Below are 12,734 nucleotides of genomic sequence, written 5' to 3'. Positions count from 1 at the left end.
AGGATTTGAAAAATTAATCATTATTATTATATAAAAAATAATTTTAACATATCATCATCAAATTTGTTTCCCATTTGAAAACAAGTAAAACCTTAGATTTTGACTTGCATTTATATTCTACTTCCTCTTCAAAGTTTCCCTTTATCTGTATGAATGTGGAAAAATATACCATAATATAATTTCAATTATTGTGCCGACTTTAGCTTTATAGATAACTCATCGTCATCATCAAATTTGTTTCCCATTTGAAAACAAGTAAAACCTTAGATTTTGACTTGCATTTATATTTTACTTCCTCTTCAAAGTTTACCTTTATCTGTATGAATGTGGAAAAATATACCATAATATAATTTCCATTATTGTGTTTACTTTAGCTTTATAGAGCTTTATAGATTATTGTGCTGACTTTAGCTTTATAGAGCTTTATAGATAACACTCATCATCATCATCATCATCATCAAGATAAAAACCCACCCACCCAATAGTTACAATGATCAAGATAACTCAACCCACGAAGAATAGAGAATAGACAATTACAGGGACCATCTTAACATATTTCTTTTATATATATATATATATATATTATAATATTAATATTAATATTAATATTAATATTAATATTAATCTAGTACTAGTACTCCTATTAGTATTAATAGGATGTGTTATTCGAGGATTAGAATATCCTAATAACTTTTAGTTACATATCAACATTCCAATAACTTTTAGTTACATATTCTACTTTTCCACGTTAGTCATCATGAAATGGAATAGTTCATTCCTCTCCATGTCCATACAATTTTGATTGGCGCGGGGAATATTTTTAAAAGGGGATAATTTTAACATGGAAAATTCGTGAATATAAAATAAGAGTTTTATGTTCACCAAAATATAAATGGAAATTATTTTGGTTAAACTTTTAATCCGGAGTTAATAGAGTTTTGCAATATTATAATTTATTTATTTTTAAATGGAAAGTATTTAGAAGGTATTTTTATATAATTAAATTAATTTATAAGATTAATTTTTTTATTATTATAATAATACATGATTGTGCTTTGATATTTATTAATTACTATATTAATTTTTTTTAAATGTTTAATAATATAATTGAAATTGTGAATATCATTTTTTTTTTTTTAATGTTTGATTAATATAATTGAAATTGTGAATAATATATATATATATAGTTTGGACAAAAAGACTCAACATCATTAAAAAATATTTATTATACATTCAAAGTATTATATATTACAGTTTTTTTCTGAAACATTTAAATTGAATTTTTATATATTGGGAAACTCTATCACAAACCATTTGTCTTGAGTTGTTAAGCCATTTCCTTATATTTAAGGAAGATGAGCTCTTAGCCAAACAGAAACAATTTTCAAATTTAATTTATATTTAAAATAAATATTATAATTGTCTGGTCAACTAATTCTTATAAATACTAATCACAAATATTACAAATCTACCATGATATTTTATAAAAGGAAAACCAAAAATAAGATAAATAGACATATAAACAAATGAAAAAAATGGTACTCAATGAATCGTTCAAGATTTATCTCTCATCAAATTCTAAAATATATTTTATATTTTAACAATGTTTAATTTTATTATCATTTGGTATAAAATTACATTTTGTAGATATATGACTAGCATGTATTCAAAGATAAGGATCACATGGGTTTGTCACAGTAGTGGCTTATACTCATCATAACTGAGCAAAAAAATGACCAAAACCTAGCAAAAATGCCTAACAACCTATATAGTTGTAGAGATCATCAACTTTTCCTTTATTCCCTCTCTTCTCTTTTACCACCTTCCAAACCCCTGGGACAAGTTGGACAATAACCAATGCCATATTAATCGAATTTGGTATAAGGGTGAGCTCCTTTTATAATTTTGAGCTCTCTAGTAAATGAGATCTCTTAGCTCCTTGTATCATGTCATCTTGACCAAAACCTAGCAAAAATGCCTAACAACCTATATAGTTGTAGAGATCATCAACTTTTCCTTTATTCCCTCTCTTCTCTTTTACCACCTTCCAAACCCCTGGGACAAGTTGGACAATAACCAATGCCATATCAATCGAATTTGGTATAAGGGTGAGCTCCTTTTATAATTTTGAGCTCTCTAGTAAATGAGATCTCTTAGCTCCTTGTATCATGTCATCTTTTGTTGCTACTGCTTCAATGAATGCAAGATTTGGTGTGATTGTCATCTTTATGTTCTAATTAGGATCTATGGTTCATGGAAGGTGCTAAACTTGTGTGATTGTTTCAATCATTTCCCCATTTTCTTTGTTGGGTGGATCCTTTTGATCGTCCTCTTTTGCATCATCTAAAAGAGGGGGCTCATATGGTTGTCAGATCTTTGATTTAACCCGCTACCCTTTCCTCTTATTTGTTGAATTTTTTGCCAATGAATAATTGTTTTGTAAATGTCCTGATAGGTTACATATACAACATCTAAAAGCCATAATTTTGTAATCAAGACTTTGTATCCATTGGAAATATTCATTCTTGAACTATATGTGATCTAGCAACCCCTAGCTAAGATCGATCTCCACACAAATGCGAGCATGTGTGAAAATCCCCTTTGTTATTCTCTCACTGTCTATTTCTATAAATACTCCCAGTGCATTTCTCAGGACTCACATTACTTCGATCATCAATCAAGTTGCCCCCTGGGACAAAAACAACTTTATTTTTTATTTAATTTGTTACTAGACAATTTTTCCAAACTTGTTTATACATAAACAAAAATAAATAAAAGATAATTCAACTATTTTATATTCTAATGATAATATTGAAAATATTTATAATAATTTTAAAATAAGCCCACCCTTTCATCACCATCTCTATCTATTAGGTGTCGTGTAAAAAGAATAATAAAACTACCAACCCCCAGGTGTCATATAAAAAGAATAATAAAACTACTAACTCCTTGCCACACCCTAATACATAGCAGCTGGTAATTATTTTTCTATTAAGACTTCGATTAACTATTTTGTTATGAGATTTCTATTTTTTTTATCTTAAGAGGGAAGCTCGCATAATTAAAACAAAATTAGTTAATTTTTCTTATATATAAATATATTGTATGTATGAAGATATATATGTTAATAGATGTACAGACATGACTGAAAATTCAAAAAGGAGACACCTTAAACAAAGCTTTCTAACTAATAGACAATTAAGAAGTTATGGTTCTTGGTTTCCTCTCCTGGGAGATAAATGAGTCTCAAGGGAAAGGAAAAGGCTTCTTGCTTTTATTCTTTTTATGAGAGAAAATAAAGGAAAGGAGATCACACCAAAAAGAAGCTGTTGTAGGCTATAGGTGGAGGGAATTTCCTGATCTGGGTTGGACCCAGTGGAAAACTCCATACCAAAAACTTTGGACTAGACTCTGAGAGGCCTTGAGGTTTGAAAGTTGACCCAATTGGGAACTGCTCTGGTAGTGGAACCTCAGGGGAAATTCGGATGTCATTGCCAATCTCATTGGAAGGGTTGAGGGTGCTCTTCTAATTGAATTATTTCAAGCCAAAAAAGCATATAAATACTTTACTGTAGTTATTAAATAGTTTTGTTTAGGTATTGTAATTATTATAACATCTGTATGAACTCTTTCTTCTATAAGAAAGATTAGAAGTATACAGATTAAGGAAAAGAAAAATAAAATAGTAGGGTTATGTGTTTAATATTTAACTGAGCCCTATGGGAGCATCTACTCCGTAGGTACTATTTGAATGGTTGTAGACAAAAGAAATATAGTTACGAGTAATACAGGTTGATAGGGAAACAAGCTGAGGATTGGTTTGGCAGTATCAGTTAGTCAATCTTCAAGCTGAGGATTGGTTTGGCAGTATCAGTTAGTCAATCTTTAGACAATAAGTCTGAAGCCAACAATCGAATATATGGCTATAATTATATATGTATTGAGAGGATAAGTCTGAAGCCAACAATCGAATATATGGCTATAATTATATATGTATTGAGAGGATATGGGTAAATAAAGGTACTCTGTTATAGATTAAAATATACTTGCTGCAGGAATTGTCAAATAGTGCAATAGACAAGATAACCAAGACCTTTACAGAGAATATGTACATGACAAATATATCACCCAAAATTTAATGTGTATCCACCAAATAAATTATGCAAGAACAATAGAACTAGAATTCCATTAAAATGTTGTTCTCAGTAGAGGAGATTGGGTTCAAATAACATAACAGATTTAATCCATGTTGAGTAATAAAAAACTGGACAAGTATTTTGACAGTAAGAGAATATAAAGAAAACTCTATAAAACCCTTAGCATAGTAACCCAAAAACTTCGCACAGCACAACAGAAAGAAAAAATATTCATATAATATGTTATCATTGGAAAAAAACTACTGCTAGGCATTGGAAAAATGGGTAAAATTTAAATTAAAATTCAACCTGTAAACCGAACTTTCCACCTCTAATAGAAGCATTCATGTTCGACATGTTCATAACAAGATAGTTTTACAAAATATGGGCCATGATAATTAAAATAAAACGGCCATGAACATTGGGCCTCAGTTATTAAATTAATTTTTATAGCATCGTTTCCTAAAATAAGATGTAACAACGCCACACTAAATTCTCCGAACGAGTCGGCACGGCTGAACCCTAACCCTATTCCACGCACGGAAGCTAGAAAGGAAAGTTGAAGCTCGAGGTGAATCCCTCAGGGTTTTCTGGGGATACCCAGTAACCATAGCGGCAATCAATTCCTTACATATGCTAAAGATGCACAGAGTCTAGTACACTTGAAAATGCTAGAGAATTATATTTGTAACATCACAGAACAAGGAAAACAATTTATGGAGATGTCATAGTAAAACAAGATGAGTTGCAAGGCAACTAGTCCCTGCCTAGGGGTAGGGTCATATGGAGCAGAGCCGACGTCCAAGGTCCCCTAGCTATGTTGTTGTTCGTAAAACAGGAAAGGTTATTAGCAGAAAGAGCTTCATTGCTGACTTCAGTCCGCCTGCTGGCCAACCAGATAAAGAATCACTTCCAGCATCCAATGAAAAGAGCTGCATATCGAAGAACTTTGCACTGGAGCAATAACACATTGAACTGCGCATCAGAGAGATAACCAGATCGACTCTGACCCCTACTCGAAGGCGTGGTCGCATAATCACACGTCAAGTACAAGCTACTTTTCAATTATGGCTACGTTTATCTAGTTAGAACATATGTTTATTCTATTGATATACTGATTAATTTATTGGATATTTATATTTGGAAATGCCTACTGCTAGAACTTCTCGTGATTTCAACTCATAGTGAATAGTCCACTAGATATTTGTAGCTGGAATTGCATGTTGTTAGAACTTTTACTTATATTATTTGCATAGTAAATAATTGTTTGGAAAATTGTATTTTGAAAACATGCAGGCTATTAGAAATACTCTGAAATCTGTACAATTAGAATTATGTTATACAACTACAGTTTTCTGTTATTACAAATGATCCGTGAATAAATGATAAAATAGCCATGATTAAAAAAGTGTACAACTAGAGATACATTTACTATTTCAACTGCCGGAACTATACTAAGTATTATCATTCCTCTAATAACTCATATATCTAGTGAACAACTACTTGGTTATTTATGTTTCAGACTGCATGTCTTTAGGAAGTACTTTAAAACTTACATTGCTTGGAATAGTACACTTGAGGTTTTTTACCATTTCACCTCGCCAGTACCTTGCTGATTTTGCATTTATACTAGAAGATAACTGCTTACGACTATACCCTGATTTATTCCTCAAGAGAATGAAGTTAAGTGTGAAAATATGGCATGGATATGGGGGGATCAAAGACGAAGTTAAATGCGAAAATATGGCATAGATATGGGGGAATCAAATAGGAGATTGATTTCACTAGGTTATAGGTGGGTATCTAACAACAGAGGGAAGTAAATTAGATGAATGAAGTTTTTCTTATATGCATATACGAAAAAAAAGAATCTTGGGGTAGATATAACTATAGGAGGGTAGGAATAGCTATTAATAGAATGATTGTCACCAGGCGTAACGCCAGTCTCAATTGAAAGAAAATGAAAAGTATGAGATCCACCATCCATTAGGATAAATAAGAGTAGGTTCAGTACACTCTGTTAGAGTCGATTGCCTCCTAGTTTTTCCAATAGAAGACATGGGGTGACCTAATACATTCGAGTGGTGTCCTGAGAGGGAAAGTGATCAAGGGAGGGTTTGCATAAACAAAATTAGGGAAGCCTATAAGGTAGGTTGATAACCTCCCAATTTCTTCAATTAAGAGGATAGTGACTTAGTTATAGCAGTTGCGTCATATATAAGAAATAAATAAAAACTAGAGCAAAAACGCCCTCACCATTTGAGAAATAAATAGAACTGGAACAAGATGCACATAAACATAATTAATGAGATGAATTCGGAAAGAAAAAGAGATAACATTACTTCATTCTTCTACACTGATATGAAGTGTAAACCATATGCATTAGATAACTTAGGAAATTAATAAGATGAATTCGGAAAGAAAAAGAGATAACATTACTTCATTCTTCTACACTGATATCAAGTGTAAACCATATGCATTAGATAACTTAGGAAATTAATAAGATGAATTCGGAAAGAAAAAGAGATAACATTACTTCATTCTTCTACACTGATATCAAGTGTAAACCATATGCATTAGATAACTTAGGAAATGTTGACAAATTAAATACTGCAGCCGTTCAAAACCATAAACGGAAGTTTATATACCAACAAAATGCACAGGCACTGTACTGACCCTTATCCTCCCGTGAAATAAATTTGTGTACACAACTTAGCAGTGCCCAAGTAAATAGGGCTATGCCCATTAATCCCGGAAAACGATTCAAACACATCATAGACTTCAACAAACAAGTAAAAATCAAATTCTGGAATAACATTAACCATCAAAGATCTGGGTTCGTCGAGAAGGCATATAGCCATAACCTCTTACTAAAATGTACCCTCAGTTGCAACGATTATGGGACAGTGAAAAGTTAAAACCCTGCTACTGTAGAAAAATAACATAGGATACATAATGTCTAATCTAAATAGCTAAACTGGGAAATGGGAAAGACCCAGAAATAGTGACCATCCTGAGGTAATACGAATACAATAAAATCCAGCTAAGAAAGGATTGTAGGAAGAACACGCGTCCACATGCATGATAGACAAAACAAATGCAGCAATCAGTACCTCGTAGATAGATTAGGAAAAACAAATCCACCGACCTGTGTGGTTGGAGAACTGATTAGTTTCTCATTCAAATATTTAAGGTAGCTCAATAGAAAAGTATGGTCGGATCAATACCTGCAATATAACCTGTAAAAACGTGTAAATAAGTATAGGGACAACAAAAATTCTAAAAGACAGAAATAAATGGAAACCTGGGGCACAACTAAAGGGGAATAATTACCTAGAGCACGGTAGCTAGACATGAGTGCCTCGGATTCGTTACTGCAAGCGATTAGAAGATTAGTCCTTACCACGTGCATTGCATGCAAGCCATGTGCTTGGCAGCAGGGAGGTGATCTGTGACATTATATCATTCCAGCCATTATGAGGCTGGTTATTCAACCTTCGCCTCTGCTTAACGATTCTTGCCAGACGATTCTTGCCAACGCTAGATTGGGAAATAACCAGAGAAATTCAGCTTATTGGATGAATTAACGCAGGCGTAGATGTACCTGAACTTGAACATTTAAATAGGTTTCCCGGTTGTCCATTTATAGCGAATGCATCTGAAATGTTGGGGCCAGTGAACTTGAACATTTAAATAGGTTTCCCGGTTGTCCATTTATAGCGAATGCATCTGAAATGTTGGGGCCAGCTCCTGTTCGGGTTTCCTGCGAATGCAAACAGGGTCAATAGCTGGAAGCCATGAACTGTGTGCGTGCCACCAGAGAGTCCCTTCTTGACCAGCGATAGTAAATCTATATGTATAACTTCGACCTGGGCGAATGGGGCATTGTGTTATGAATTCAGGTCCATCTTGGCGCACTCCATGCCTGCAATTACATGTAGAAACGATTTTCCCATGAGGTACATGCTGCTACATGTCTTTTAAAATTCAAATCAGAGATACGAGTTTAAATTGCAGTATATCAGGATGATCTACTTGACGAATAACTGCTTGCATAACATTTTCTCAGGGTTAATTATTTCCCAATCAATATTATTTTGTTTTTAGGTACTATACCTGCACGCCATTAGAATGAACAGCCATCTCTTAAGCAGGTAACAGATAATGCATAATTATGCATACTGTTCAAAAAGCATTAAAAAAAATGCAAAAACACTTGAAATAACTTAGATTGTCTCAGCAAATAAAACCCTCATCATATCCTCAATGCAAACCATTTCACTTTTGTGCTTGTATGAACATGATGCCTAGATTTCAAGAGACTGAAATCCCAAGTCTGCGATGACTAATTTATCAGTGATATTTACTATTTTAGGATGCAACTTAGCAATTTTGCAGACTTACTAAAAACTAAATTGATGTATTATGGAAGTTCTGTTTTGCCCTTCATCACTCTTTGTACTCTCAGATTCCTACTAAATTGGCAATTAGTCCAAAAGGCAATATATACATACTACTCTAAGGGCTCTATACTGAACAGAATCTGTAACTGATATTGACTATGAAGTCTAACAAAGCCGGTATTAAACAGAGTTCCCCGTTACAGTGAAGACAGAGTGTGGAAGTGAAAGCACGGACGGGGCCAACGAAAGAAAAGGGAATTCTGTAGGACTCGTTAGAGTGAAGAAACAGCATGGAAGTGAAATTACTGCTGGGGACGAAGAAGAAAAAGGGAATTCTGTGGGACTCGTCACAGTGAAGCAAGAATATGGAAGTGAATTCACTACATGGTTTAACGAAGGAAGAGGGAATTACGTAGGACTGGCAGAGGCTGCTAGCTTGAACATGAATGCCACAACAAACGTAGAGAATAGGGGTGGAATGGCTGCACTGGCCACTGTAGGAGGGAATACTGTAAGAGTGACCGAGTATGGAAATGAAAGCGTTGCGGTGGCCAGAAAAAGGAAAATGGAATTCTGCAGGACTGGTTACAGTGAAGAAAGAGAACGGAAGTGAAATTACTGCTGGGTTTGATTTACCTGAATGATCTGCGCCCTCTGCACAGAAATCCCGCCACAGTCTCAGCATTTGAGGCCTGTTCTGCGCCCTCTGCACAGAAATCCCGCCACAGTCATTTGAGGCCTCAGGTTCATTCGAGCATGCTTTCATTCGGTCCAGCTCCAGCTATTAGTCTTTATCCGACAGCATCTGTTCTGCATGCAGAGTGACACATTGCAACAGCGATATCAACCGGTTCAGCCTCCTCTGATAGCTCAAATGCAATAAGAACATAAAATGCCTCAGATTTAATGCTGGCATTAGTCCAGCATTAGTTCAAACCCGTTGACGGTTAGCGAGAATGCAGGGCCATAATTTCCAAGTTAAGGTATGTTCGGGCCTCTTCCGCCTCGGGAAGAGGCCAAATAAGATGAGAAACGTTAAAGCGGAATGCGACTTTGGTTATGTTCACAGAACACCTCACACGACTTTAGTATAAGCGGTGTATAACAGATGGGGAAAGCACTCAACTAATGCTAAGTCGGCATTGAACGATTACAATAGTCCCTGCCGGATGCCAGATGGCAGGGACTAATAAGGCTATAATAACTTGAATAAAACATATAGATGACCTGAGCGAAAGGGTGAACAAATTCTCTGTGTAAATAGTTGGAACATGCAAACAAGGCAAAACCCCTTATTAGACTCTCATAAGAAAAACGAAACAAAAGAAGATATTGGAAAGCTTCATAATCGAATCCACTTACCTGTAGAGAATTCGTCCCATGAACCCTCATTAAAATACGTGTGATTCCATCGGTGGATTTGTAACTTGATGACAAATTCAATCTCATAATAACCTTCCAGGTGTAAAGAACCCTCAATTAAAGTAGCCCAAACGAGAGAAGAGATTACTCGAGGGTTACATGCGCGCATGTGGCACCATTGAAGAGGTAGTTTGTTGAGTGAAGTCCAAACCAAACCAAGTTGCAGAGTGACACCTTTCCCCAGAGTAGCAACCAAATGAAGTCACAAGCGAGGGTTTGGGAGGGGTAGAGCCCTAACTACTCGTTTTGGCAGCAAAACTGGTGATCCAAAAGATCAATCAACGATGTAGGGAAGCCAAGTGTCCAACACATGACCACTGGATGGGAGTTCTAGAAACTTCTAAGTGGGCTATGTAAATATATGAAATGAAGTTTAATTCATATCTTCGATTGCCAACATATATATCTATAACCATGTAGACTGTGTAGTACATGTATATTAAAGTTTTGTATGGTAGTTAAGACCTTGATTAATGGAACATAAATTAACCATTATTTCCTATAACCTTTACCATGTCAAATTTATATTAACGATGCAACTCGAGGCTCTGCTCTATCATAATTATAGTTCGATAAAGTGATTTTTTTTCTGTTAGTTGGAAGGGTTACAGTTCGTATCAGATCCAAGTTATAAATCTGAGGCTTGAATGGGAAACAGAGAATTTATAGGAGTGATATTGTTTTAACAATAGTGTTGTTGTTACACAGAGAAAGTGAAGAAGTAAACAACATGAGAAGAGGAGTGGGAGTCACCCCACCAGAGAAATCGTCAAGAGCAGTTGGGCCTGGATCCCACATGGAAGCCCCACCATAAATGTGGGTTCATCTAGGAAAACACACTTCTAATACAAATGAAATGTTAATGATGACAATACATCAACTGCAAGCTGAAATGACAAATATGAGGGCTGATAATGAAAGGTTGAGGCTTGAGTAGGAGAGAATTATGAAGAGTGATGACAGCTCAACCGCACCTTTACACAATTCGCGCGTGGACCCATAGGTTATGGGCCCACGTATACATTGGAAGCATTTTAATCAGTGGACTTCACAACAAACTTGACTAATCACTGTCAACCGCGTGTCGCACAACTGGCATATTCATTTTAACACTTGACTTTTGTTTGCCCAAATCTCCACTGTCGATCTGTCCCATCCGATCCAATGGTTATTTCGCAATAACTCGCACCAACTAGCCCAGCCGATCTCCGCCGTTGATCAATCCCACTTGATCCAACGGCTATCGCGTCACCCACTTGCCAACTAGCTTGGCCAATCTCCATCGTTTATTTCTCCTACCTCAATCCAACGATGATCATGTCATATCATGCGATTACATGTGATATTAGATCGAGAGAGCATGAGAAAAAGTGGTTTTCTCTTTCCATCGTGTGCTATGTGTCGGCCACTAAGGGTAATTACGTGAATTTTAGAAATACCTTTTCCAGCCTTTAGGGCACATGAGATACCACTTGCCATCTTTCTGAATACTACCCACATGCTTAATTCACACTTTTAAGGAAGATGCTTAAGGAATGATTTAGCGCTTAATCTCGATTTAATCCTTCAATGCTAATCGACTATGATTATGAATAAAACACATAGACATAAATTAATACCCGATAAGGGTCCAGAATGCCAATACATAGCTACAAATGAATTTCTACACCCGAATAGTGCGTCCACACCACACTACAATCAATTATTCAACAAACTGTAAATTACATAAAAAATATTAGATATGCCCCATGGAGTGGCGGCCCTCTACTAGGTCTTACATCGATCCTGGGCCTCCTCTACTACGCACTCACACTTACAGTTAAATAGAGTAACACAATACGGATCAAATCAAGTGAGATCCAATCAATCCCTATCTTCACTCACATCCCTCAAAATCTATGTAAGATAACAAATTACAAACAAACTCAATAAGATTTGGAGGAAATCTCATCCTCATGCCATGCATTCTCCTTTGGAAGGTTCCAAAAATTCGATTTTGACATGGGTCGTTGATGCTCCTAAATCAGACTCCCGAGGTACAAAAATTTTATGACCTCATGGTCATATGCCTTCTTCATCCTTTAGCAATTCTACCCACATCCTCTGTGGAATTTCCTTTATGGTCTTTCCGTGAGTTGCAACAAAATCTCTGCAGTAACAAATCCTCCCTGCTACATGATACTTCACTAAGCTTCTCTCCTCTGAGCTTAGTCTTTTGGCATCTCTCTGGTTCTCTCTTCTTTACAACCAATTGAGAACTCCTGGCTCTAGGTTGCTGAAATCTTCTCACCTTCTTCTATCGCTATTTGTACGAAAATATAAAGACCATAAACTCTCCAATCTTCAATATATCTATAAATTTTATTTCTTTTATTAATAAATTGCTTGAAGTGGTCGCGTTGGCTCAGGCTATGGAATGTTTCCCTCTTTGAGGGTTTTAACCACGTCAAGAATATTGGTGTATTGATCTATGATCTGTTTGTGAGCAGTGTCCTTTGGTGTTCTATCTGAGGAACTTACCTTGTAAATTCCTACGTGGTATCAAAGCTATTTGAGGTCCGCATCCGTTGGTGATCCAAATCGAAAGCCTGTACAACTGCATCTGACTATCATTTCCTAGATCCACTATTTCTGACTGCTTTTGGGATGAAAGGATTGCTCTATTGTGTTAGGATCATCTGTTCCAGTGAGGAACTCCTTTCTTTTCACACGAAAAGGTTTTCGGTAGCCCTAGCTACATCATTTTTAAGATCTGTAGGTATACAATTTTTAT

General features: G+C 35.6%; 1 long non-coding RNA gene across 3 annotated transcripts; it reads right to left on the bottom strand.

Moving 5' to 3' along the window:
* Positions 1 to 7,050: 7,050 nt before the first annotated feature.
* LOC149212181 (uncharacterized) lies at positions 7,051 to 9,585 on the bottom strand. Of its 3 annotated transcripts, none has more exons than XR_016250212.1 (4): positions 9,176 to 9,585; positions 7,741 to 8,061; positions 7,470 to 7,585; positions 7,051 to 7,375 (listed from the first exon to the last, which is right to left on the bottom strand). It is a non-coding gene; the product is annotated as an uncharacterized LOC149212181 (long non-coding RNA). The 3 variants fall into 3 exon arrangements; XR_016250214.1 differs by having other exon boundaries at positions 7,470 to 7,899; positions 8,006 to 8,061; positions 9,176 to 9,583; XR_016250213.1 differs by having other exon boundaries at positions 7,470 to 8,061; positions 9,159 to 9,581.
* Positions 9,586 to 12,734: the final 3,149 nt, after the last annotated feature.

The sequence above is a fragment of the Pinus tabuliformis genome, chromosome 1_1, assembly GCF_031772625.1.
Source record: "Pinus tabuliformis cultivar Carrire ecotype Pingquan chromosome 1_1, CPIR1, whole genome shotgun sequence".
Classification (NCBI taxonomy): Eukaryota; Viridiplantae; Streptophyta; class Pinopsida; order Pinales; family Pinaceae; genus Pinus; species Pinus tabuliformis.
The sequence above is the reverse complement of the archived record's forward strand: the minus strand, read 5'-3'. Positions and strand labels throughout refer to the sequence as shown.